Raw genomic sequence first — 24,205 nt, 5'->3', positions numbered from 1 at the left:
AAAACGCTTTGCAGTGCTCTCCTAACACCAAATACTTTCTTAATGAATAGGGAATCATGGGATTCAAGGAGGAAGCAAAAGTTCTTGCCATCATGTTTGCTGCTGCTACATCTTATTTGCACAAGTCTATTTCAGTTCACCCCATGAGCTAAAGTTCACCACCCGGTATTATTTTTAAACTCATTGTCCAGCATCCGTTCATATTTGGTTCACTCTTAATCAGATTATCTTCCAAGAGCAAGCTCTGTTCTCTTCTGAGATCCCTGTAACCATCGTGCTCTAATGTGGCTGAGACTGTTATACTATATGTTTTTCCGAAATTTGAAAAATGAAGGCTTTTACTTTTGTGCTTGGGCCAGGCACGGTGGCTCACACCTGTATCCCAGTACTTTGGGAGGCTAAGGCGGGCAGATCTCTTGAGCTCAGGAATTCGAGACTAGCCAGGGCAACATGTTAAAACCCCGTCTTTACTAAAAACAAAAAAATTAGCTGTGTGTGGCGGTGTATGTCTGTAATCCCAGCTACTCAGGAGGCTGAGACACAAGAATCATTTGAACCTGGGAGGCAGAGGTTGCAGTGAGCTGAGATCACACCACACTGTACCCCAGCCTGGGTGAAAGAGCGAGACCCTGTCTCATAAATATATAAATAATAAAAAATAAAAACACTTTTGCGCTTGAAACAATAAAAAAGAAAAAAGAAAAAGCCATTATGACTGAACATAATGTCAGGTCTTGATGATCCTTCAAAGAAGTATAAATATTGAGAAGGATCCTAACCCGTGTTTTCTCTTCTTACCCTTGCCCCCAGCATACTTGTGGGCACCTTTCTTTATGACTGGGCAGTATTATGAAAAAAGCCTAATGTCAGCTTAAGTAAAACAGAATAAGAAGGGTTAAGTGCACTGGTCCAACAAGGGCATGGTATGGTCAAAGAGAGATTAAGTCTTGGATTATCTGTTATTTACTCATTCATCCAACAAAGTTTACTGAGGGCCCCATATATATGTCTAAAACTCTTCTAGGTGCATCTAGGAGATAACCCACTAGCTCCAACTGAGAGTGCCACTCTCAGAAAGACGGTGTATATGGGGGCTGATGCTTTCTGTATTCCAATACCAAGACAAATGCTCCACTACTTCCAGGTTTCCTGAGCTCTCCTCACAAGGCTTGGACTCCATCCCGTAGAGCTGTAGGTCCCTCCCAGTGAGCACCCCCGCTGACGCTGACCGGGAACACTGCAGGCAAGGGTCCCAGCTGTTGGGCAGACTCTGTTTGTGCCTTGGCTCACTCATTAATGGATGAGCTGCTCAGTGTTATCAGGCATTCTTCAATCACTGCAACAGTCAAAGGAGAGGTTAGGCCAGATTTAAGTAATCTTCTAGCTCAAAAATTCCAGCTCCTTTTATCCTCCGATCACCAAGTTGACATGGACCTCTAGGGGCCTCTACTTCATCTTCCTGTCTCCAGACGAAACCTCTTAAACCACAAAGACAAATGAAACTTGTTCCCATTTCTGAAGACCTTCAGGGGAGGCCATTCCCCTCTCTGCCTATGAGTCACTTTTCTTACATCTCACATCCTATCTGGAATGTCTTCCTCATACCTTACTTGAATCCTCCCTCCGTAGTTTAAATTCATTTGCCTCTGGTTCTGTTTCTAAGTGCAGAGAGACAAGACTGAATCACTGCGTTCTGAGCAACGACTCTTAAGAGACTTTTATGTCTTCTTCACCATGTTCACTGCAGGCATTACAAGAGGTGGCAGTGTTTCTCAGCTATTAAAAACCACAAAGGCATCAGGAAAGCTGACCACACTGCCCAGTTCCTGCCTCACCCTGGCAATGGTGCTACGGAACCCACAAAACCTGACCCTTCTCTGAAACCCACACGCTGGCCACTTAGCTCTACTCAGAGTTCACCAAGGGGGAGAACAATGTGCTCCCATGCCAGATCAAAAGCCCAGGAGGCAGCAGCCACTTTATCTTGTCCTCACTCAGCTCAAACGGCCCCTCCTCCAGGAAGCCTTCCCTGCCCTAACTCCTCTTCTGGCTGGCAAAGTGCCCCCTTCCTCAGTGCTTTGTCTTATCGCAGCACTTGCCACAGCAACTGAAATTCCAGGCTAACATGTTTGTCTCTCTTACTAGACAGGAGGCATCTTGAAGGCAGGGCCCACGGCTTGGTGATCTTTGTGGTCCAGGATGGGCCCCAGCAGAGTATCTGGCACTTGGCCTGTGGTTCTTAGCAGACTCTGTTAACCTGAACCCTCCAGGCATGTTCCAGCGATGGCTGGACATGGCACTGGCAGCCCTTCAAGCAGGACACAAACCCCACAACCCCCTATCTCCACCCTCCCCAACCACGACCACCCCATGAGCTCAGTAGGGGTCTCTCTGACATTTTTTTTTTTTTTTTTTTTTTGAGGCAGGGTCTGGCTCTGACACCCAGGCTGGAGTGCAGTGGTGCAATTTCAGCTCACTGCAACCTCGGCCTCCCAAGCTCAAGCGATCTTCCCACCTCGGCCTCCTGAGTAGCTGGGACTACAGACGCATGCCACCACACCCAGCTAATTTTTGTAGAGATGAGGTTTCACCATGTTGCCCAGGCTGGTTTAGAACTCCTGAGCTCAAGCGATCTACCAGCCTCAGTCTCTCAAAGTGCTAGGATTACAGGCATGAACTACCACACCCAGCTCTCTCTGACAGTTTCTCTAAGGGTGTGGGCCTGCAGCCAGACTTCCTGAATTCAAGTCCTGGGTCAGCCACTTTCTAGCCATGTGATCTTGGGCAAGTTATTTAAACTCTTGATGTCTCTTATGTCTCTATTTCTTCACCTGAAAAATTGGTATAATATCTCATAGGTCCTGCGAGGATTAAACGAGCTGATCCATGTGAAGCACTTGGAAAGGGTCCGACCCCCTGTGAGTGCCGCAATGGTTATTTCCCAAGCCTATTCCTTCACAGAAACCCTTGGCCCCCACAGCTTCCACCTTTTTTTTTTTTTTTTTTTTTTTTTTTTTTTTTTGAGATGGAGTCTCGCTCTGTCACCCAGGCTGGAGTGCAATGGTGCAATCTTGGCTCACTGCAACCTCCACCTCCTGGGTTCAAGCGATTCTCCTGCCTCAGCCTCCCAAGTAGCTGGGACTACAGGCACCTGCCGCCACACCTGGATAATTTTTTGCACTTTAATAGAGATGGGGGTTTCACCGTGTTGCCCAGGCTGGTCTTGAACTAACTCCTCAGTTCGGGTAATCCTCCTGCCTTGGCCTCCTAAAGTGCTAGGATCACAGATGTGAGCCACTGTGCCCAGCGTCTTTTTTTCTTTATTTTTGAGACGGAGTCTTGCTCTGTTGCCCAGGCTGGAGTGCAATGGTGTGATCTCGGCTCACTGCAAGCTCCACCTCCTGGGTTCAAGCGATTCTCCTGCCTCAGCCTCCTGGGTAGCTGGGATTACAGGCACCCACCACCACGCCCAGCTAATTTTTGTATTTTTTTTTTTTTTGAGATGGAGTCTCGCTCTGTCGCCCAGGCTGGAGTGCAGTGGCCGGGTCTCAGCTCACTGCAAGCTCCGCCTCCCGGGTTTACGCCATTCTCCTGCCTCAGCCTCCAGAGTAGCTAGGACTACAGGCGCCTGCCACCTCGCTCGGCTAGTTTTTTGTATTTTTAGTAGAGACAGCGTTTCATCATGTTGGCCAGGCTGGTCTGGAACTCCTGACCTCAGGTGATCCACCCACCTCGGCCTCCCAAAGTGCTGGGATTACAGGCGTGAGCCACCACGCCCTGCCAGCTTGCACTCTTGACTGTCTATTGGGCCTGCCCCCATCCCCTCACTAGGTTCCCTTCCTCCAGGGAACTCTGCCCTGTTCTTCTGGACCAATGTTAGCATTAACTTTATGCCATTCAACCCTCCTCACTGGTTATGCCTCCTTACCCCTGCCCCCAGCTTTTGGGGCAAATTTTCCAAAGAAAAGGGAGAAGAGTTGGTTCCACAGCAGGGCTACAGATGCTGAGTCATTCTGCCCCCAAATATGCTTAGCTGTCACCCATGACATTTCAGTCTCCCCACCCCCGCCTCCAGTGTGCGGCCCTCTCTGCTCATCATTCAAGCGCCTCACCCCAACCCCTCCCACTCTTCCAAAAACCATCCTCAGCCCCTACAGTTTTTACCAAAGATTTCCTTAATAATGAGCCTCAGAATTTGTGTACCCCTGTGCAGAAATGATAATAATAATAATAGCTTCAATGTAATGAACACTTCCTCTTTGTCTGGCATACACGTGAGAGCTCTTTTAACTCTTTCTAAATATAGGAAACTCAGGCACTTGCAAAGTCTTAGAGTAAGATGGAGAGCTGGGATTCTACCTGGAGATGCCTAACTTCAGATCTTACACTCTAAACAACTAAGCTATGATGAAAATGTGCAAAAATAACTCAGTTGCTTCCTGGGGGTGGAAGTTAGGCCAATGGAGTTGGAACTTTTTAAATTTATTTTTATTTTTTATTTTTTGAGACAGAGTCTCACTCTGTTGTTCAGGCTGGAGTCCAATGGCACAATCTCAGCTCACTGCAACCTCCGCCTCCCGAGCTCAAGTGATTCTCCTGCCTCAGCCTCCTGAGTAGCTGGGGTTACAGGTACGCACCACCATGCCTGGCTAATTTTTTGTATTTTTAGTAGAGACAGGTTTCACCATGTTGGCCAGGCTGGTCTTGAACTCCTGACCTCGGGTGATCCACCTGCCTCAGCCTCCCAAAGTGCTGGGATTACAGGCAGGAGCCACCATGCCCAGCCTAAACATTTTTATCCTACCAAGAATTCCTCAAAGACCCTTGGTGCTGCCACAGTGGAAATGAAATGGTCACATTTATAAGAAGGGAGTTTATGTTTACAAGGACTGTTATCACATTTATCATTTATGACCTGCTTTAAAGATAAGACATTTAGCTGCATCATCAAGAGTCTGTGATAATGCTCTGACACATCAGAGGTTCTGGGAGCCTGGAAGCCAAGGGGATCAGAGGAGTACTGAGTGAGCCAACACAGCTAGCATCCTGAACTCGCCAACCCATGGTAGCCAGGGCCACAGCATGACTGAGAAGTCATGGCCACTGGGGAAGTGAATCCTCAGACACTGCAACAAGGATCTTTGCATGCCACCAAGAGACTTCCAATTCCCAAATCAAGGACCACTGGACCACAACCCTTTAGGGTCTCCAATGCCCTTCATTTTATTTTATTTTATTTTGTTTTATTTAATTTATTTATTTATTTAGGAGATGGAGTTTTGCTGTTATCATCCAGGCTGGAGTGCAATGGCACAATTTCGGCTCACTGCAACCTCCGCCTCCCAGGTTCAAGCGATTCTCCTGCCTCAGCCTCCTGCGTAGCTGGGATTACAGGCACACGCCACCACGCCCAGCAAATTTTTGTATTTCTAGTAGAGACGGGGTTTCATCATGTTGGCCAGGCTGGTCTGGAACTCCTGACCTCACATGATCCACCCGCCTCAGCCTCCCAAAGTGGTGGGATTACAGGCGTGAGCCACTGCGTCCGGCCTCCAATGCCTTTTATAGCTCTTACTTCCTGTAAGTGCAAGAGCTAGTAAAACGGAAGCACCACCTCCTCCAGCTCACCTTGGATAGTCAGAGGTGACCCCTGTCAGACACCCAGCTTCCTGTGCCCAAGGCTCTAGAATGCTCCTGCCTCTGTTGCTTATTACCAGAGCAAATGTAGGAATCACGAAAGGAAGAATACCAGTGTGAGTGGTGCCATATGCCAAACACTGTGCTCTCTACTTAAACAAAGAAAAATCCCCTACAGGTCTCTGTGGGGAACTTGAGCCTAAGGAAGTCTTCTGAATCCCAAGGTAGAGAAGTCACAAATGGCAGATCCTCCTAAAGCTCTTCCAGATCCCTCGCAAGCGTAGACGCCACAAACACCTATGCAGCAGCCCAGGGCCTAGTGAGCCAAGAAAGGAAAGGCAGGCCAGGCCTCCTCTGGGCTGCACTGGGGATAGTGACAGCAGCCCTCTGGCCCCACGTGCCTTCAAGAGTCCGAAGGGATCTAAGGAACCGACAATACTCAGATCATAGCCTTGGACAATTCTGCCCCAAGACCTCCTTAAGAGGCATCTTTCACACTTAACACTCTCTACTAAAGCACCTCAACCCCATTTCCCCAAGAACAAGCTGGAGCTCACACCCAGCTGAAACACCAGAATATCCACCTCCACCCAAATCCATTTACCTCTAATTCAATGGTCCTAGCCCAGCGCCCAGGGCCTTGCCACCACACAGACAGCAAAATGAGCCCCGGGAAAAGGGCTACCTCATCTCTACCCCCATCCTCTAGCTAGCTGTAGGGAGCTGGGATCCATCCAGACACTCCAGGTCTCCATGGCCACAAGCCCAGAGTTGCATAGGGAGGTCATGAGAAAAGACCTTAGAAGCAGTCTGCTCTTTGAACCTTGGGATTATTCACTGACCAGCCAAAAAGGTGACAACTGTTCCTGATAGCCCAAGTCAGGCCAGTAACTCTAGGGCAGGGGTCTCAATGGAGGTCCTAGTTCCAAGGGGGTATATTAACTGTCTCGTATTGAATACAAGTGTTTCCCTACACACGTGCATTTTGGAGGGAGAGGAGTTAGAGCTTTCACCAGATTCTCAAAGGGGCCCATGACTCCAACCTCTGAGCCTAGTTGGCCTGACCCAGCAGCTGGGGATACAGCTCTAGTCATATCAACATCCCTGGGCCATCCTTGCTGTCCAGGGTCTCTCTTCTATTCAAGGATGTGCCCAGGTCGGTAGCAGTATCCTGTTTCCTTTGTCCTGACCCTTCCAGCTGCAGAAAGTGGACAGGGAAGTTTCACATCCAGCCCTCCTGCACAGGCTCCAGCTTCCTGGAGGCCTGAGCCAGGTTTCTCCCAGCAGCACGTCTCCATCCCAGAGATGGCACCCTCCATTCAAACTGAGGTACCAGTGGGACTGACCCCCAACAACAGAGAGGACCCAGCTTCACACTTGATCCAGCAGGGGCCCAACCGCATGGTGACATGACTTCCTCCATGAGAGAATTCCTGGGGCCCCTCACCTCCTTTAGGCACAGCTGGCTATAAAGAAAAGGGGTGAGAGGCCCAGAACATCTCCCTGAGTCCTTTCTCCTGGGCCAGGTGGCTCAGGTGCTCCGGGATCACCCAGGGAAGGTTCATTCCTCTGGCTACAAGACGCTGCCTGCTGATCAGGTGGGGAGCACGGTGGATGGTCTTCTTGCATCTATCGCCTCTAGGACATCCTGTTTCTAAACTCCCAGGGAGTCCCCTCACCTTCTGCCCCACCAAAAAAAGGAAAATCTAAACCCTGTCTCCCCTTAAAACACATTCCTTCTCAGGAATTTCATTTCAGTGCACGTTTCTCGGAGCTAAAACTTTTTTTAGGGGGAAAAGAAATGGGCAGGGCAGTGCTGGGTGTAAGGCGACCATGCGACCGACAAAAGGAAGAGGGCGGAATGAATAAACGCCGACACCAGCCCCTTGGAGCTCAGAGCCCGGGGCACAGGAGCCGGCGGGGCGGGGGAGCAGGGGCGGGGACAGCGCATTCCCAACTTTCTCTGGCCGAGCTGACGGGAGATACAGCTCCCAGGGGACCGGGAGGGACCAAAAAAGGCTGAGCCGACCTGTGACATCGGCGGGGGCAGGAAGCGAAGCTCCCCTCCCCTTGAAAGGCGCTCAGCTCCCATCAGGCGCCCCCGCCTGCCGTCGCCGCCCAGCCTGCGCCCCCAGGCCCGGGCACTGCGGGGAGGGGCGCCCACACAAAAGAGGGAGCCGCGGGAGAGGGGACTCGGGCGGCGCCGGCTCCGGGAGGCCTCGTCTCCCTTCCCTGCGCCGCCGGCCCGCGCCCCCCAGTCTAATCGCGCGCCCCGCTCCCGGCCCCCCAGATGCCCGCACGCCCCCCGCGCCCGGGGCCCGGGATGAGGTGGGGGCTCGGGAAGGAAGGGCGGGCGGGGACCTGCCGCACGCGGAGCTCCCGGGGAGCCGCGCCGACAGTCCCGGGAATCAAACTCGCGACGGCCCGGCCCTCCCGGCGGCGCCTGTGCAACGGGTCCGGAGAAGGTGGGGCCGCCGGGCTGGGGCCGGGATTGCGCGCGGGGCGCCGGCGAGGACCGCGCCCAGGGCCGGGCGGGAGCTGCGGGAGCGCGGGGATCTTACCGGGCAGCGCCACGCGCGTCCGCTCCGCGCGGGCCGCAGGGGCCGGGCCGCGGGCCGGGCGGGGGAGGGGCTGCAATCCGCAGCGGCGGCGGCGGGGCCGGGCTCGGCGGCGGCGGCGCGGCTGGGGCGCGGGGAGGCGGAGAAAGCGAGGCGAGGCCGGCTTCCTAGCGGCGGGCAGCGAGAAATGCAGCTGTCCCTGCGCGGCTGTCGGCAGGGCCACAAGTGGGGCCGCGCGGGGAGGAGCGGGGCTGCGGGCGGGGTGGGGGCCAGGCTGCGGCGCCCCCGGGCCCTTTCCCGATGGCCGACCCCTTTCCAGCGAGGAGGGAAGCGGACCTGGGGGTCCAGAAACCTACACGGTTGCGGGGGGTGGAGAGGGGAGCACCTGGTGAAGACTGGAAAAATGCCCTCCCTGTCCCTCCCTCCCGGGCCGCAGTGACTCCCCAGCTTGCGGGCAGGAGGGCGTCAGCGGGGCGCCTCGACCTCCCGCGCAGAGCGGGGTGCGGGGCATCCTGCCCCTCCCAGCTGCGGAGAAGGTGGGCGGAGGAGACCTGAGACCTCCGAGATTCCGCGGGGAGCTAAGAGTAGGGCTGCCCGACAGGTTCCAGGTCAGTGCCAGGAACCCAGGGTGAGGACGCACAGCTGGGGCTTGGGACACAGGTGTGGAGGAGGGGCAGCTCCCTGGAATTAGGGCCCTGGAAAGGAAACCAAATCAAATGCTGAGGTCACAGGAGATGGTGGGAAGGGGAAACAAATCAAAGCTATCACTCGTCTACACCTGCCATCTCCCATTTTCTTCTCCCCCAACCTCCCCTGCATCCCTGATCACTTCAAGGGCTGCTGAGCCCTGGGAAGATTTTCCATGGAAGAACTTGTTTAATAAATAGGAAATTGACCTTTGCTATTCTTTTCCCACGTGCTTTCGTTTCATACTCCAATTTGGGAGTGGGTAGCCTGGATCAGGTGGTGACCACCAAGCACCCTGCCACCTAGGGGATCTGAGGAGGGTGAAGGCCAGATGCAATCTAAGCTATGTCCCCAAACAACTTGCAAAGGGTCTGCACCCTCCTCCTGGAAAAGTCTGCCTTACAGACCCATTTGCCCATCTGGGCCCAGACCCCAGGAATAGCCCCCTCTCTCCCTTCTGAGCGCTTGCAATTTGCTAGCCTTGCTGAGACAGATCCACACGCTCAACCTCAGAGACAGCTGATGGTAAAAACCACAAACCAAAGTGCCCCAGACACCAATGTGTTTCCATCATTTGCATGTCAAGGGTAAGTTTCTTCAGCGAGTTGGGAAACTGGGAGGGGGAGAAACCTCAGAACCACACCCTCCTCAGGAGGCCCAACATTAGGTTAGCATGTTGAACGGAACTCCAGGACTGGGTTTCCAAACCCCTCTGAGGATCTCCTCTCTCCTGCTCCTCTCTCCCCACACTTCTCAATTTCCGGGGGAGGCAGGGTGCTTGAAATCCCAGAAGATGGTCTTCAGGCCCCAGGTTAAAGATTCTTAATACGGAGGGACTGACCCATACGTCTACACTGACTCCTGGCTCCTTTCCGAGGTTGTAACTGAGAGCTCAGGATTTGTCCTCCTGGCCAATATAGTCTAGATTATGTTATCAAGTGTGTTACCTTATACTTACTCATAGTGCAGTTCATTTGTCACTTTTCTGCTTACTTGCAAGATCCCTCTGCAGTTCATCCCTGTCACCTTGGCACTTCAGGAGCAGGAAAATGCATCTGCAAACTTGGAGATTTCCATTTGCACTTACCTGTGGATTGCTCATACATTTTTTTATTATTTTATTTTATTTTTTTATTATTTTTTTTTTTTGAGATGGAGTTTGTCGCGCAGGCTGGAGTGCAGTGGCGCGATCTCGGCTCACTGCAACCTCCACCTCCCAGGTTCAAGCGATTCTCCTGCCTCAGCCTCCTGAGTAGCTGGGGTTACAGGTGGGTGCCACCATGCCCGGCTAATAAAATTTTTAAATACATTGTTATTATAGGCATTAATAAAACCAGTTGCTCTAATGGGCACTCTTCCTTGAAGCACACTTTTCTTGGGCTTTGCCAACATACTCCTCCTTTTGGGTCTATCTTTCTGGAAGCTTTTTCTCAGACCCTTTCCCTGCCTCTCACAACCTCCCCACCCCCAGACACCTCCACCCATTCCCACCACTGCCTCTGAGCCCCCAGGGCTCCAGCCCCTCACACCAGCCGCCTACAGAGGGCCACCTGTGAGTCTCCCAGACACCTAAAACTCAAGGAGGCTAAAGGCAACTGAGACCTCTTCCCTCCCGAAGCCACCTCCTCCTACTCTCCTGAATCCGCCTCTGGCTCAGAGGCTGGAAGCCTCAGTCTTCTGTGCATCTTCCCTGGCACTCTACTGGTTATCAGATCCTGTTCATTTCTCCTTCTCTCCCCGCCTCACTCCTCCACTTCTGCCTGGTTCAGGCCCTATTGTCTCTGCTCTTCCAAAGATGAGATGTCCCTTTTGCTTTCCAGCCCAACCTTCTGTGTGCTTCAGGAGACTCTGTTAGTTCTTCTTTCTCCTCCCGTCTGCCTCAAAACCACAAACATTTCAGGATACCCCCTTCTAAGGGAACCTGGCCCCAACCCTACCCTGCCCTCAAGTCATTGTCCTGTTTCTCTCTTCTGCATTCATCAGTAGGCCGCTCCTAAGAAGCAACCAGACCCACTCTCCGCTTCTTCAAGCCCCATTCAATCCTCAGCTTCCTGCAATCTGGCTTTCTTCCCCTTCATCCTAGGGGAAGATACCATTTCAAGGGAGGCACCCTTAGGCTCCTCTTTGCTTCAACCCATGGGCCTCCTCCCTGTCCTACTCCTTCACTCCATTGGAGCCCTGAATATTGTTAATGCCTCCCACCCTCATGGCTTCCTAGTCTCTGCATCTTTCTACCCACTCCCTCGTTTCTTCAGCTCTGCCTGCCCCAGGGGCTTCTCCAAGGCTGAGTCCTCTAATTTTCTAACCAACCCTTCTTTCCAGATGTTCTCACAGAGGGAATAGAGTGGGGCAGGTGCCAACCCCTCATGGCTCCACTTGCAGACTGCTAACATTTTTTGTTGTTGTTGTTGTTGAGACGGAGTCTCGCTCTGTTGCCCAGCTTGGAGTGCAGTGGCGCGATCTTGGCTCATGGCAACCTCTGCCTCCCAGGTTCAAGTGATTCTTCCAATTCAGCCTCCTGAGAAGCTGAAACTACAGGTGCACGCCCCCATGCCCAGCTAATTCTTTTATTTTTAGTAGAAACGGGGTTTCACCGTGTTGGCCAGGCTGGTCTCAAACTCCCAACCTCCACCCACCTTGGCCTACCAAAGTGCTGGAATTACAGGCATGAGCCACCGCACCCAGCCGGTTTTTTTTTTTAATTTAATTTAATTTTATTTTATTTACTTTTTTTTTTTTCTTTTTTTGAGACATAGTTTCGCTCTTGTTGCCCAGGCTGGAATGCAATGGCACGATCTCAGCTCACCGCAACTTCCACCTCCCAGGTTCAAGCGATTCTCCTGCCTCAGCCTCCCGAGTAGCTGGGATTAAAGGCATGGGCCACCACACCCAGCTAATTTTGTATTTTTCGTAGAGATGGGGTTTCTCCATGTTGGTCAGGCTGGTCTCAAACTCCCGACCTCAGTTGATCCGCCTGCGTTGGCCTCCCAAAGTGCTGGGATTACAGGCGTGAGCCACCGTGGCCAGCCAAATGTTATTAATATTACCCCCTCTGCTCCTAGTGGAGTGTGCTGATGACCTATCTGAGCACCCCACTCCCTCTCTCAAGCCCTGACTGGCATGTGTTACTGCCATTGGACAAGCTGTCCCACAGCCACTGCACCTTCAGCGTGGATAGCCTGGAGCCCATCATCTCCACATCCTTTGCCAGAATTCTCTGTCCTGGATAAGGAGCGCCTCCCATTCACTCAAGCTGCAGATGTTACATGCTGCCTTCCTCCCCTCCCACATTCAACCTCCTCAGTAAACTCAGGGCTTTCTGCTTCTGAGTTTCTCTGGAATCTGCCCCTTCTCCTCTGCCCTGGCTCAGGCCCTGCGCCAGGGCCCTGCCTTTCAATCCATCCTCTTCAGTGCCAGCAGTTACTTTTCTTTTTTTATTTTTTTTTTTATTTTTTTGAGACGGAGTCTCGCTCAGTCGCCCAGGCTGGAGTGCAGTGGCACAATCTCGGCTCACTGCAAGCTGCGCCTCCCGGGTTCCTGCCATTCTCCGGCCTCAGCCTCCCGAGTAGCTGGGACTACAGGCGCCGCCGCCACGCCCGGCTAACTTTTTGTATTTTTTTTAGTAGAGACGGGGTTTCACCATGTTAGCCAGGATGGTCTCAATCTCCTGATCTCGTGATCCACCCGCCTCGGCCTCCCAAAGTGCTGGGATTACAGGCGTGAGCCACCGCGCCCGGCCAGCAGTTACTTTTCTAAAGTACAAACTGGTGGTGTCTCTGCCCTGCTGAACAGGGTGGATGACTTCCCACTGCTTCGAGAACAAAATTTAAACTCCTAAGAGAGGCCCTTCCCAGGGTGCCCTTAACTTCCATTCCAGCTCCTCCCATTTCTGTCCTCATGCCACCCACCCACTCCCAGGCTAGAACCAGCCAAGAACAAGGCAGGCACCGTGGCTCACATCTGTAGTCCCAGCACTTTGGGAGGCTGAGGCGTGTGTATCACTTGAGGCCAGGAGTTCAAGACCAGCCCGGCCAACATGGTAAAACCCTATCTCTACTAAAAATACAAAAATTAGCCAGGGGTGGTGGCAGGCGCCTGTGGTCCCAGCTACTTGGGAGGTTGAGGTAGGAGAATTGCTTGAACCTGGGAGGTGGAGGTTGCAGTGAGCCGAGATCATGCTTGACTCCAGCCTGGGTGACAGAGCAAGACTCAAACAAAGAAACAAACAAACAGAACCAGCCAAGAACACTCGCTGTTTCCACAGACTGAATATGAAGGTGATAGAAGCCTTTTGCTAAGTCTGTGGCTGTATGAAGCTCAGATCACTGGAGCATATGGCATTATCTACTGTGAGAATGAGGTTGATGGAGAGCCATTGGGCTCAGGCTTGGAAATGGTGAGCTCTGATCGGACTGTGGGGAAAACAGGACATTTCCCTTCTGAAGTTCCCCCAGCCCAGGGCGAATGCCAGGGCATGAATGGTTGATAAGAAGAGCAGCTTTGCAACCAACCACATTGCCCCTGTCACCCTGAGACCCACCCCTCCTCCTAGGACCACCAAAGACAGCTTAAGAAGGCCAGAGGTAGAAAAGCAAGTAGTGTAAACATCCAAGTAATTTGGATAATCCTCTCCCTTTCTCCTTCTGACCAATTTAACCAAGGAACTCAGAGGAAACTTCCCACCTCGAACTCCTGGGCTCAAGAGATTCTCATGTCTCAGTTTCATTAGTAGCTGGGGCTACAAGCCTGTACCACCACATCCGGCTATTTAAAGAAAAAAACTTTTTTGTAAAGGTGAGGTTTTGCCATCTCGCCCAGGCTGGTCTCGAGCTCCTGGGCTCAAGCCATCCTTTCGCCTCGGCCTCCCAAACTGCTGGGATTACAGGTGTGAGCCACCGCGCCCGGCCCAGCCCAGGAAACTTTTAAGGAACTGGTAACATCACTTGGGGATTTGAAAGAACACACAGGTGAACCACGGAAGCAGTCGTAAAAAATAAATAAATAAATAAGCAACTCCTTTGTGAGATAATAGCTAGATGGATGCCTGTGGGCTTGCCAATTTGATGACTATCTGAAAGGATTTCTGGGGACTTTCACCCCTTCCCCAGGGTGCCAGCACCAACATCGTGCCTGCGGTAGTTCCTGTGAACCCTTCTTCCCTTGCGTAAGGAATTGTTCCCTTGAAGTCCCTGTGTCCATCCCGCCAGCCTATAGAGAGACGGAGTATGTGCCATTACAGTTGGTCTCTTCATGAACTCCTGGGAGGTAAGGGGTGTTTTCCATCTATCTCAGTGTCTGCACCCCACGAGATTGAGTAAATATTTGCCAAAGGCCTGAATTCTAACAGGCGAGTGAGACATGCCCTGTTTGCCTTTGTAAAAACCACTGTCTTCCCCTTGGTTGGTAACAGTTTGTGAGGTTCCAGGGATCTTGCGCCTTTGTACAGAGGCTGCCAGCTCGTCCTCTACAAGGCAGTGGGGTGGAGATTAGACCTAGATAAATGGAATCCCATGTAATAATTAAAATTGTTCTTAAAGAATAGTTAGTGAGGCCAGGTGCGTTGGCTCACACCTGTAATCCCAGCACTTTGGAAGGCCGAGGCAGATAGATCACGACGTCAGGAGTTCAAGACCAGTCTGGCCAACATGGTGAAACCCTGTCTCTACTAAAAATACAAAAATTAGCTGGACATGGTGACGCGTGCCTGTAATCCCAGCTACTCGAGAGGCTGAGGCAGGAGAATTGCTTGAATCTGGGAGGCAGAGGTTTCAGTGAGCCGAGATTGCACCACTGCACTCCAGCCTGGGTGATAGAGTGAGACTCCGTCTCAAAAAAAAAAAAAAAAGAAAGGAACAGTTAGTGAATGTAAAAAATGATACAGTGTTGGGGAAAAGAATGTTACAAAACAAAATGCAGTGATCCTATTTATTTTTAGTTGGTAAAAATAAAAGTTAAACATAAAAGACTTGAAGAAAATATGCCAAAATATTAACATCATTAGATGAATGTTTAAAGATAACTTTTATTTTGTTATTAGTATTTTTCTGGATTTTCTGAATTTCCTACATTGTACATACATTGCTTTATAATCGATTATGTATATATGTCTATATTTAGCCTTCAAAATCATTATAATTGGAAGGAGGATAGTTAAACATAAATGACTTTCCTCCATAATTATTCTTAACTTAAGCTCTTTTTTTTTTTTTTTTTTAGACAGAGTCTCACCCTGTCACCCAGGCTGGAGTGCAGTGGCACGATCTTGGCTCACTGCAACCTCTGCCTCCTGTTGCCCAGGCTGGCCTCAAATTCCTGGGCTCAAGTGATCCCCCCGCCTCAGTCTCCCAAATGGCTGGGGCTACAGGTGCGCACCAGCATCACCTTGGCTTGCTCCTCATCACTCTAATACTCAATGAATGTTGCCTGTTTTTCTTACTGTCATTCTTCCAATTCCAAGAAAGGATACCTGAGATCAATTTGGTCTAGATGCTCAGATCTGGTTCTTCCCAGAAATGAAGCTCCCTAGAGGAGGTCGCGGGGTGGAGCAGGATGAATATTCCTGTGTGGGACTTGGGAGCAGGTGCTGCAGGTGGAGGAGCCGCATGGCCCTGGTGTCCTGGGGAAGAATCCTCCCTTCTTGGAGGGAGGGAACCTCTGCTGGGCCAGCAAATGGTCAGGGAAGGAGGAGAGAGAAAGCTGGCACTAAATCATTGACCCCTGAACAGGGTTCTGGGCACTAGCTGAAATGTCAACAATGTTTTACTCTTTGGAGGAAGAGCCTCACTTGGGTTGCACAGCAAAGTGGTGGGTGGAGGACCCTATAGAGAGCTGACTTCAGAGTAACTTGTTTCTTAAAAAGAGAAAAGAGAAACCTCCTCCTAGAGGCAGGGCTGAGCCTCTGGGGCAAGAAGACCTTGAAGCTATGGCAAGACTGAATTCCTAGGAGCCAGACCCTCAGCCTCAGGCCTCACACTCCAGTCTATAGAGCCTACTCCCTTTAGGGTAGGGAAGGTAGAGCCCAGGACTCAGTTCAGCTCCATTCTGCAGTCAGGAAAGTGTCACATTATTGTGGCAGGTTGAGAAGCACAGCAGGAGATGGTAGCATAGAGGGGCACATCTACCACTGAGGGACAAGAAGGCTGAACTGAGATTTAAGGGAGCAGGAAGATGTAGTCACTCATTTCTTTATGAATTCATGGATTACTATTTTCCTTCAATTGTGTATAATTTGTTATTATCCTTATCTATTTTGGCTTAGAGTGTTTCGGACTTGGCCACGTGCCAACTCCTGGCATTCTGCTGCTGAATCCTCCTCTTCTTTGAGCACTTCCTTACTTTCTTGTGCAAAGAGACATTTCAACCATTGTGGTAAAGATTTAATTAGATCATCAATGAATGCTAAATCTAAGACAAAATTTTGTTGAGGAGTAGGATATATAGACGGTCTTCAAACGTCTCCCCACAGACTGTTTATTAGTTGCAAGGGCAGGGGACAGTAATTATGTGGTAGAGAAAATGGGTAACACCTTGACCAGATGATCAAAGTTAACATCATGTATGAAGGACAGAGGGACATTGTGTGTCTCCAGATGTAATATCCTGAGGACACGTGGCCTATGCGGTATTCCCGCTGAAAATGTAGAACTTCATCTCTCTCTCTTTTTTTTTTTTTTTTTTTTTGAGACAGTCTCGTCTGTCACCAGGCTGGAGTGCAGTGACGCGATCTCAGCTCACTGCAACCTCTGCCTCCTGGGTTCAAGTGATTCCCCTGCCTCAGCCTCCTGAGTAGCTGGGACTACAGGCACGTGCCACCACACCCAACTAATTTTTGTAGTTTTAGTAGAGATGAGGTTTCACCATGTTGGCCAGGATAGTCTCAATCTCTTGACCTCATGATCGGCCCACCTCGGCCTCCCAAAGTGCTGCGATTACAGGCGTGAGCCACCATGCCTGGCCAAAACTTCATCTTGATCATGAGGAAAAGCCAGACAAACACAAAATGGAGAATGTTCCATTAAAAACAAAATAAGGCAGGGTCTGTATTTTTTTAATGCCAGCTATGTACATGTTCCAGATTTATGGAGGCTAGAGAGACATGACAACTCAAGAGTGAGCAGTCTAAAAGGATTTGAGCTCTTCTCCCTTACCCTACTGGGTAGGTGGGTGGCGCTCCTTTTCTTCTTAGGAAGGAAAGAGGAGGTCAGGCCTATGCCAGGCTTGCAGCTAGAGAAGAATGAACTGTGATTGTCAGGACGGTGAGATTATAAGGGGAAGCTGTACAGATGCCTTCTCTGGATGTAGTGAATGTGGGGAATGAAGGAGATGGAATAACCTGACCCTAGACTAGATCTTTTACTGGAATGGAGAAAATGCTGTACAAGACATAATTAGGGCCAGGCTCAGTGGCTCACACCTGTAATCCCAACACTTTGGGAGCCCGAGGCGAGCGGATCACGAGGTCAAGAGATCAAGACCATCCTGGCTCACATGGTGAAACCCCGTCTCTACTAAAAATACAAAACTTAGCTGGGCGTGGTGGTGCACGCCTGTAATCCCAGCTACTCGGGAGGCTGAGGCAAGAGAATAGCTTGAAGCCGGGGGGCGGAGGTTGCAGAGAGCTGAGATCTCACCACTGCACTCCAGCCTGGGTGACAGAGCGACACTCCATCTCAAAAAAAAAAAAAAAAAAAAGAAAGGAAAAGGACATAATTAGATCAACTAACATAATTGGAATAAGGATGGTAGATTAAATAAAAATATTATATAAATGTAAGTGTATAAAGTTAACTGTGCTGTGGTGTAACAGCATATCTCTATTTTTAGGAAATACACACAGAAATATTTAGGGGTAAGAGCTAATTGATGTATGAAACCCTGGTTCAGAAAAAAAAAAAAATGGATAAAGCCCCGTAAGGTGATTAAGCAAGGGATAAAATGTTAGTAATAGGTGAATTTGGGTAAAGGGTATATAGGTATTTCTTGTACTATTTTCACTTTTGCAACTTTTTGTAAGTTTTTGTTTCTAAATATATATTGAATATTCCAGGCTCACTTTGTGTTTTCCCTGTCCAAGTCCTGCAATCGGCTTTTTCTCCAAGAGTCCTAGTGAGCAGGAACTTTAGCCACATTTTAAAAGTAGGTGAATGAGAAGAAAGCTTTCCTAGTATGTGGAACAGCATGACTAAAGACAAAGAAATATGAAATACAAGTATAAATGGTAGAAAGGACTGCCGGTGAAAGTGGGTGAAAGGCTAACCCAGCAAAAGGTCTCACCGGATAAAACCGTGGCCTCGCCAGGCGTTGTGGCTCACCCCTGTAATCCCAGCACTTTGGGAGGCCGAGGCAGGCAGATCACGAGGTCAAGAGTTCGAGACCATCCCTGACAACATGGCGAAACCACGTCCTACTAAAAATACAAAAATTAGCCGGGCGTGGTGGTGGGCGCCTGTAGTCCCAGCTCCTCGGGAGGCTGAGGCAGGAGAATCGCTTGAACCCGGGAGAGCGGAGGTTGCAGTCAGCCGAGATCGCGCCACTTCACTCCAGCCTGGGCTACAGAGCAAGACTCCGTCTAAACAACAAAACAAAACAAACCGTGGCCTCACCTGGATATGCAAAATGCAGCCCCCACAGTTCCCATAAGCCTGGTCCCATTCAGTCAGTCGTACAGCTGTGATTTGGATATGGGATACAATAAACAGACAGATTCAGCCATCCCTGAGGGCCCAACACTGCATTTGGGGGCACGTCATCTGCGGAAACCATATAGCTGAATTGTATCTATTTACATCGAATGAGTACACCTACCTGTGCAAAGTGCAGAAAGTGAAGCAACATTCGATGTCCAAGCTCCAGCAGAAGAGAAGCAAAGCTTTCTGTGAATGAGATACAGGCCGCCGCCTGCCCAATCAGAACACGGGAGATATCAGCCAATCCCGGCCCGCCGATGCTCTAGTATCGGGCAGGGCCCACACCCCCAAGAGTTGTTTGTCTGTCTCGGGTCCCCTCCAGCCCTACCGTTGGAGGAAAGAGGCAGAGAGGAGGCCAGGAGGTCGGCAGGGTAGATCAGGCCAAATGGTGAGGGGCACCAAGTGCCAGGCCAATGTGGAGCCAGTTTGGGCTCCACAGCAAGGTGATCGATCCAGCCGTGGCAACACTCACATTTGCCTTGTACCCTGCGGGGCTGGTTCCTCTCTCGGATAAGTGAGTCCCCGACGCCTTAGGGAGCGGAGTTGGAGCTGCGAGGGCTGACTCTGGACTGAGCGGGCTAGAAGGATTTGGGCTTCTCTCCTTCATCCCACCTGGCTAGGTGGTGGTGTTCCTTTTCTTCTTAAGAAGGAAAGAGGTCTGGCCTGTGCTGAGCTTGCAGCTAGAGAAGGACGAACGAACTCTTTGATTGTCAGGACGGTGAGATTGCCAGGGGAAGCTGTACAGGTGCCTTCTCTGGATATAGTGAATGTGGAGAATGAAGGAGGTGGAATAACCTCTCTGAAGCAGGATGCACCATCCCCAGATAGGCACATATAGGGTCTCCCAGCCTGGTGACTCTTCCCTGGTCTAATCTGAACACCTCTGGCCTGCCACACCTCTCTAGCCTCCAGTTACCTGCTTTTCAGAAGATGTGCCATCCGTCTCATTTTCTCATTCCTCGGATGAAGCTCGTTCCCCATGCTGGATGCCAACCCCCAAAATCTGAGGTGAGAAAGCAATGCAGGAAGGCAATTCAGCTCCTTTGCAGGTCTGTCAGAGGATGCAATTGGTGCCTTTGAGCAAAATGATGCTGCCATGACCCAAACTGGAAATAGGAGGACCAGATAGAGATGGGCTACATTGAATTCGAGGCTCCATCCTCTGTACCAGGCCCTGGGCTAAGAACTTTACATGCTTCAGATTAAAACTTTACTAGGAGCAGGTGCAGTGACTCATGTTTGTAATCCTAGCACTTTGGGAGGCCGAGGTGGGTGGATCACCTGAGGTCAGGAGTTCAAGACCAGGCTGACCAACATGGTGAAACCCTGTCTCTACCAAAAATACAAAAATTAGCCAGATGTCGTGATATGTGCCTGTAATCCCAGCTACTCTGGAGGCTGAGGCAGGAGAATCACTTGAATCCAGGAGGCGGAGGTTGCAGTGAGCCAAGATTGCACCATCACACTCCAGCCTGGGCAACAAGAGTGAAGCTCCATCTCAAAACAAAACAAAATGAAACTTTACTAGGTTGGATTTATTGTCATGCTTGTTTTACAGCTTAGGAAACAGAGGGCAGAGAGGCTCCATAGCTTGCTGAAGGTTACATAGCTTCAAGTGGCACAACTTGGATTTGTACCCAGGCCTCTCAGATGCCAAGTCTCTGCTCTTGATCATAACCCTAAATTACAGCACCTCCCAGTTGTTCCTTATGCCAAATCTCCCTCTGCTCTGGATCCCCTGCGGCCCCTCCTCACTTACCTTGGTGCTTACTCCTGTTTCTGTCCTTGGTACTCGGTTCCTTGTTGCGTTTCAGGTCTCCTGGACATTGGGATTCATCAATACAGGGCAAAATCAGCAACAATCACAGGCTGCCATGAACCCACTAATTTGGAATCAGAGATTTAGGAATGTAGCAAAACTTTTGGAAGCTACGATCCAATTTGGAAACTAGCCTCCCTTCTGGGGATGCTAAACTGCCTCCACCTTTATTTTGATATCTCCCACCTATTCCTGTTATACCAAGGAGGAACAAACTAACTGCCTGACGTAGGCAGGGAAAGGTTTCAGAGGAAGCAACATTTAAATTACACTTTCTGCATGTCTAGGGGTTCACGGTGGAGAAAGAATGTTGGAGGGCTGGTTATGGGGAGAGCATTCTAGGCCTAGAAAACAGCAGAAGCAATGACTGTCTCCTTTCTCTCTCTCTCTTCCCAAAGACTCCCTCCTCCCCATTATTCTACCTCAGAGGTGCCTGATAGCCACAGAATCTCTGGTGTTGACAAGGTGACAGAACTTCCCTTACGTTGACAGGGCCACCCTGAAATCAGGACCTACTCTTTTGGGACAGAGCTCTGGGATTTCAGGAAAGGGTGGGACCCCACTTCTTCCAGCAAGAAGCGGTTCACAGGTCCCCACTCCTAATTACTTGAATCTTGCCTGTTTCTTCAGCTTCTGATTTTTCTCCTTTTTTTTTTTTTTTGAGACGGAGTCTCACTCTGTTGCCCAGGCTGAAGTGCAATGGCGTGATTTAGGCTCACTGCAGCCTCTGCCTCCCGGGTTCAAGTGATTCTCCTGCCTCAGTCTCCCGAGTAGCTGGGATTACAGGCACGCGCCACCATGCCTGGCTAATTTTTGTATGAGATGGGGTTTCACTATGTTGGCCAGGCTGGTCTCAAACTCCTGACCTCGTGATCCGCTTGCACTGGGCTCCCAAAGTGCTGGGATTACAGGTGTGAACCACCACACCTGGCCTTTTCTCCTTTATCTGGTGAAGAAAAGCATGTCTTCTTTCCTGCCTATTGGCTGAAACAAAAATCATCACAGCTGGCTCGGAATAGCAGCCTGTCTCCAAGTTCCCTGAGTAATCATGTCTAGTCCAGGGCAGGTGCATGGAGAGGGTGGTCAGGGTAGGAGTGATACCACAGGTAGCACAAGGACATTTCCTCCAAAGTATCTCTTTTCCCTTGCTTAGCTTCTTCCTAACCTCCAAGACTCCCCTTTTTCTTCCTCCATACACATGCAAGACTGATCTCTCTCTAGCTCTTTTCCTGTCACTAACAAATATAAGAATTCCTTGGTTCACAGGCAAGGGCCTTGGGGACCCAAGCTCCTTCAAAACAGATCTGTCTGGCTGACTCTGTAGGGATAATAAGCCTCTGGCAGTCCCCAGTTGTCCCTAAGATTGGCAAAGACCTGGCTTCTCATCCCAGTTTTTGAGGATGGCTCTCTTCTCCATGGGCAGCCTCTAGAATTGGTGCATCTGTCCCAGCCTTGCCTGAGCAAGAGAGAGCTGCTGGACCAGTCATTGGAAGGGCATATCGCTCCCTTTCATTCCGCTTGATCTCCTCATTCTCTCAGCTGTCATGCCAAAGGAATAGCTCATTGGCAGAACAGAATATTTTCCTCAAATGTGCTTCTTTAGTTTCTGACACAGCCAGATGCAGGTGGACCTCACTTTGAGGAAACTCCATTAATCAGAGTTCTTCCTACATGGTTAGCAGTTACATACATTACAAAGGAGTCATGATTTTAAGTTCTCATTTTATGTAATTTTGAAAGAGATATTTAGGGGTTGGGAGGGAGGTGGGATGTCAATTTAAGATAATTAGAGATGAAGAAGACTTCTCAAATTATGATGCAAGTCAGTAGTGATAGAGAATCTGAAGTATAAAACTTCCTTCTTTTATCATGTCATGGTAAAAACTATCAGGGCAGGGCTGGCACAGTGGCTCACGCCTGTAATCCCACCACTTCGGGAGGCCAAGGCAGGTGGATCACCTGAGGTCGGGAGTTCAAGACCAGCCTGACCAATATGGAGAAACCCCGTCTCTACTAAAAATACAACATTAGCTGGGCGTGGTGGTGCATGCCTGTAATCCCAACTACTTGGGAGCCTGAGACAGGAGAATCACTTGAACCCGGGAGGCGGAAGTTCCAGTGAGCCGAGATCATACCATTGCACTCGAGTCTGGGCAACCAGAGCAAAACGCCATCTCAAAAACAAACAAACAAACAACAACAACAACAAAAACTATCAGGGTGTTTTTTTTTGTTCATTTGTTTGTTTTAAGACAGCATCTTGCTCTGTTGCCTAGGCTGCAGTGCAGTGGCACAATCTCAGCTCACTGCAACCTCTGCCTCCCAGGTTCAAGCAATCCTTATGTCTCAGCCTCCTGAGTAGCTGGGACTACAGGCGTGTACCACCACACCTAGCTAATTTTTGTATTTTTAGTAGACACAGGGTTTTGCCATGTTGGCCAGGCTGGTCTTCAAATCCTTGCCTCAAGTGATCCAGGGTGGGTTTGTAAAGTGATGTGTACTTGACCTTCATGGTCCAGGGCCAAGATCTGGGTCAAGTGCCTATCTTGCGAAGAGGAAGGCTAACTAGCCAACCCCTAATGGGTAGGTCTAAGGAGAGGGCTACCTCATGCAAAGATTCAAAGGAAAGCTCGTGATCCTTCATTCCTTTTTTGGGAACTACATGGGCCTTTGATTGCTCAGAGGTGGGCAACCAAGAGAAGCTGGAATCTGGACTAATGCACAAACTTAGTCAGTATTCTGCCCTGGCATTTACACACTAACCGGCCAGTCCCCACCTTTTTTTTTTTTTTTTTTGAGACAGAGTCTTGCTCTGTCACCCAGGCTGGAGTGCAGTGGCACAGTCTCGGCTCACTGCAACCTCCGCCTCCTGGGTTCATGCCATTCTCCTGCCTCAGCCTCCCGAGTAGCTGGGACTACAGGCACCCACCACCATGCCCGGCTAATTTTTTGTATTTTTAGTAGAGACAGCATTTCACCGTGTTAGCCAGAAGAGTCTCCATCTCCTGACCTTGTGATCTGCTTGCCTTGGCCTCCCAAAGTGCTGGGATTACAGAGTGAGACACCGCACCCTGCCTAGCCCCCTATTTTTACAAGGGGAGATTTTCCAGTAATCTGCCAATGTCAGGCCAGCTGTGGGGGAGATTTATAGACCCAAACCAGGGACAAATGGCCTTCTTTCAGGATACAAGACTCTTTAAGGAGGAAGTGGAAAAAGTGCAAGACTGATGGCCAAGACTATTAGGGCAGGGAGGAAAAATTGATTACTGTCCCATGAACAGATTGGACTTTTTGTCCAATGATCCTTGAGTACACTGAAGTGAAAACCTCCACTATCCCCTCTACATCCTAAACCAAGGTCTGTTCAGAGAGGACCAAACTACAGGGCCCCTTGAGATGAGTGGGGACACCTAAACAGCCAGGACTGGAATGATTAACTAGCAACTCGGTGAACTAACACTTCCCTTGTTCCCAGGACAAAAACAGCACGAAGAACACTTTCCTCCAGCTGTGTTCACTGAGTCACTAAAGGACTAAAGCAATTATCACAGGAAGTTTGGAAAGCCTCAATTCTATATAAAACAGATGTAGGTATCCAAAACTTTTTCATTGAATGAAGTGTCACATTCATCCTGATTTGCTCTCTGGTGATACCATCACTCGTCATATCTCCCTTAACAGCCTCGTTGAAGGCAGCAACCATGTCTTAATCAACTTTTCATGCCCCTTAGTGCCTAACAGTGTGTGGCACATTGTTGGTCCTCAGTGGACATCTAATAAATCCAGTTGAACACAAATGGGCAAGGGACTCAGCTTAA

At 50.1% G+C, this 24,205-nt stretch overlaps 1 protein-coding gene and 1 long non-coding RNA gene across 8 annotated transcripts in view; one reads left to right on the top strand and one right to left on the bottom strand.

Annotated features, from left to right (window-relative positions):
• The window catches only part of CUEDC1 (CUE domain containing 1), a 94,302-nt gene extending 86,055 nt beyond the window's left edge, over positions 1-8,247 (bottom strand). For all 7 annotated transcript variants that reach the window (XR_012425601.1, XR_012425600.1, XM_074019211.1 and 4 more), the window contains exon 1: positions 8,199-8,247. The gene's annotated coding sequence lies outside the window, so the exon portion shown is untranslated. The remainder of the gene's footprint in view (positions 1-8,198) is intronic.
• Positions 8,248-13,990: 5,743 nt separating this feature from the next.
• Positions 13,991-15,747, top strand: LOC123569403 (uncharacterized). Its single transcript, XR_012425602.1, has 2 exons — positions 13,991-14,147; positions 15,099-15,747. It is a non-coding gene; the product is annotated as an uncharacterized lncRNA (long non-coding RNA).
• Positions 15,748-24,205: the final 8,458 nt, after the last annotated feature.

The sequence above is a fragment of the Macaca fascicularis genome, chromosome 16 (assembly GCF_037993035.2).
Source record: "Macaca fascicularis isolate 582-1 chromosome 16, T2T-MFA8v1.1".
Classification (NCBI taxonomy): domain Eukaryota; kingdom Metazoa; phylum Chordata; class Mammalia; order Primates; family Cercopithecidae; genus Macaca; species Macaca fascicularis.
The sequence above is the reverse complement of the archived record's forward strand: the minus strand, read 5'-3'. Positions and strand labels throughout refer to the sequence as shown.